The sequence below is a fragment of the Pinus tabuliformis genome, chromosome 9 (genome assembly GCF_031772625.1).
Source record: "Pinus tabuliformis cultivar Carrire ecotype Pingquan chromosome 9, CPIR1, whole genome shotgun sequence".
In the NCBI taxonomy this organism is placed as follows: domain Eukaryota; kingdom Viridiplantae; phylum Streptophyta; class Pinopsida; order Pinales; family Pinaceae; genus Pinus; species Pinus tabuliformis.
This window is the reverse complement of record NC_142307.1, coordinates 67,274,632-67,278,453: the sequence shown is the minus strand read 5'-3', so window position 1 is coordinate 67,278,453 and position 3,822 is coordinate 67,274,632.

The following is a 3,822-nucleotide window of genomic DNA, read 5'->3' as shown; positions in this document are numbered from 1 at the left end:
TGTGAGTGTTGTCTACTTGATTTTGGTGAGTGCTTGCTATCATTTTGATGTATGTTACCTTGTAGAAGCATTGTTTCAGTTTTCGTTCACATCTTATTGTTGTCGCATGCATGACACTATTTTTGCACGGGCAATCGCCATTGTGGCGACTCACTTCACACACATGCATGCTTTCCCATTTTTTGAATCCTACACTTGATGTTTACATGTATGATCATTCACTCTTGTTTGCACTCATCTCATAATGCATTTAAATTTCTCATTTTTTCAGTCACCCGACGGTTAGTCTGAGCTGCCTTACCATGGACCGTGCCTTGCTTGGCTAGCACTGCGCATTTCCAGAAGCGAAGGCTCTGCCTTCCCTATAGAAATTGTGCAAGTCTAGCCCAACACTAACCTCCAGGATTGCATTGCACAATTATTGGAGGCAGTTGTTGGGCACGAGATCCCCTAAGTGAAGTTTTGGGGCTTAGAGCCTAAATTTTTGTCAATTTTGTAAGTCCAACGTAAATACTCCGCATTTTGTGGGTGCCAAGCATGTAGTTGTTAAAGAGTCATAGGGTTGCCCACCCTTAATTTAATAATGTAATGTAGGCTGTATAAGATCTACCCATGGTCCGCAAACCATGGGATTGTATAAATAGAGCGAACCTCTAAGTAGTTAAAGCATCAGCATAGTAGGAGAACCAATAATGATGTATGCAAGATAGATCTGAAGTGTAAAGTCTAGTTTTGGGTTGTAAAGTAGGAAGAGGATTTATAGCTGAGTGCATAGAGGCCTATTAGTCACCAGCTAAGTGAGCGGACCCCTGTAGTTGAGTGTGCAGGGTGAGACAGGTCTGTAACAGTTGGAAGTATTAATAAAGAGAAGCTTCGTATCATTTCTGCGTATTTATTTCATGTTTTATGCATCAAATATATTGGGTATGAATTGCACTTCTATTGTTTACATGATGCGCAAATATATATAACCGGTATTGTTAAGTGAATGCAAGTTAGAATCTCCATTTACGTGAAGATAATGAAGACCTGTTAATAAGATAAGTAAGATACTTGGCGTAGTTTGGGTAATAGCACAGTTCGTTGCCATAGTAGCGCAAAAGCATCTCAGCCCCTGGTTAGGGCTGCATGAAAGACGATTATGACACTTTGCGAGGGTACTGAAGGTTGGAACAGTGCGCGAAGCGACCTGTGCAAAGAGAAGTCTAATTGGACTAAAACGACATCACAAACATCTCAAGGGTGTGGAAACTTGGTTCCAACATCCCCCCATACTGTGTCGAGTGAGACTTTAGTTCGCGCTCCACGGGCTGATGATGAAAGGGCCAGTAGTGTAGGGATTTGTTTGGCTAAATAACTCTGAACCTGGCTCAGGCCCCCATAAGCCAACAAATGGTTCCATTGCCAGGACTAGAATCTGCATGAGAGATGTGTGATGTCAAATCATTGGAATCCAACTAAGAAGGAAATCGAAGGCTGGTTGGACAGAAGAATTCATGAGTTCGTTGTGCAGGAGAAAAGAAACTCGTGACTATCAAAAGAAGTGTGGTTAGATAACTACCTGTATATGGAGATCCACGAAATCTTTTTCACACTGAGCTATATAAGTGGATTGTGAAGATAGCAGATAGCCAAGGAAGGTGGAAACTTGACGGTCCTATTGTGTGGACCCTAGAGCTAGTGCGAAGGTTAGAAGCATCAGAGGATAATATTGCATGTGTTGTTGATCATTGGCTCAATCGTATTATAGGAGGATTCATTATTGAGTTCGCAGTTGACACCTCGGTCAGCTACAGCAAGGCAAAGCGATGCTTTATCAAAGGACTACGAGGTAAGTATGTAAAGTCTTTAAATACTTGGATTAAAATGTTGTTGTGTGAAAAGTGGGTTATGCAGTTACCTTGATGTTCAGGGCTCTGTGAAGTGGAAAGGTTTAAAGGAACAAAGGAAATAAGGGTCCATAAAATAGCCCCTTGATTTCACCTCCGAAACGGGACAAGGAAGAGCTCACGAAGGTCTCTCTGCGAAGTTCTATCCATCTGATAAGGCAAAGAATTCTGAAAATACTACCTCCACCCACACCACCACCTGCTTCACCACCATCACCTCCATCTTCACCCTTACCAACTCCACCACCACCATAATATGGCAAGCATAGTGAAGTTCCCTGTGTTCAAGGGTTTGGGAAATGAGGATCCGAACCAATTCTAGTTTGTTGTAAGGGTCGTATGGGAAGTGCAAGGTGTTACAAATGACCATAAAAAGAAGGAGACACTAGTTATAACTCTGCAGGATCGCGCACTGAACTAGTATATTAAGCACTCCAACGACACCCCGAATGCTAGAGTCACAGATATCCAAACAATGCTAAATAGAGAATTTAGTAGGCCTAAGTCTGAAGCACAGTTGATTGTGGGATTCAAGTAGATCACGATGCTACCAGGTGAGACTCCTTGGGAACTAGATCAGAGGTTGAAATGTATGATGCGTGAAGCCAGTATGAATCTCACAAATGGACAGCATCGCGAGTGGTTTGTAGCTTTGCCACTACCACATTTAAGGAGTTTGCTATCACAGCAAAAGAGAACAAATCATTCAGAAGCTTTGGAGATTGCAATGAGGCTTCATGATACCCCGATGCATGATCCTAACATAGGAGTTCAATAGAATCATGCGTAGCGGAAGAATATGTGCCTTGACATGCAGAGTCTGAAATAGGAAGGACAACTCGACCAGAATTGCGCGAAGAAGTATGGTGAGTGAAATGCAAGAGTCAAGGTCATGACAAAGACCACTACCTGGTCTTTATGAATTACCTTGCAGGAGGAGGACCAATGCCTTTAAGGCCGGAAGCTCAAGCAAGACTGAGTGCGACACGTACTTTGTGGTCCACGATTTGTCAGATAGCCAGAAAACATGCCATAGACAACTGCCACTTGTTACAGAAGTATACACAAAATTTTCAATAGTTGTTCTGCAAATTTTGTAGATCGATGGGACATGATGAGTGCACTTGCAGAAGTTATGAGTTGATGATGGACAAAACTCCCACCTATAAAGTTCAGGCTGAAACACAGCCCCTTGACTAGAATGTCGGAATGGTGCAGACAGGATTTTAGGGGTGAAGACGGGGCCCAGGTGGAGGAGGACCTGGAAGAGGTCACAGATAGTTGATTTGCTACAATTGCGGAGGGCCAGGAGATTATGCCCACGATTGCATGAATCCAACGCACCTGTCATGCAAATACAACACATTGTTTGATCATTAGACAGAAGATTGTCCTACACTAATATCTAGGTTATGCGAAAAAGGAGCGCTACCACCTCCCCCAACTCAAAACCTACAGATGATCAGGTCTAAGCTACATGAGGAAGACTTGAATGTAAACGTTGTGCTCTGAAGTGGAATTGCGACGGGAGATGACAAAGGCAAATAGCCAGAAGATAGTACATGGGTTCACAAAGCTCCGATGAAAGAACCTAAATTTGATTTGAAGCATGCTTGGGAAATATTCATGGAAGCTAAGAAAAGCTTCACTGATGCCTCCACTTCAGCAAGAAAAGATAAACCAGAGCTAGGATGGACCCATCTATGCTCATGACTTTACTGGAAACTTGTATGAAGTTACTGCGCAAGAGTAAGGTTGTGAAAGGGTTACAGAAGCTCATCGACATATATGCTGGGACCGTGTCAAGAGAACCGCACGTAGTTCCTAAGATTGGAAAACATAAGACAAGAATGGGATGAGAGATGATACTTACTGCGTAGATCGGAGAATATGAGATGGACCAAGTAATTCTGGATTTGGGATTAGATGTGAA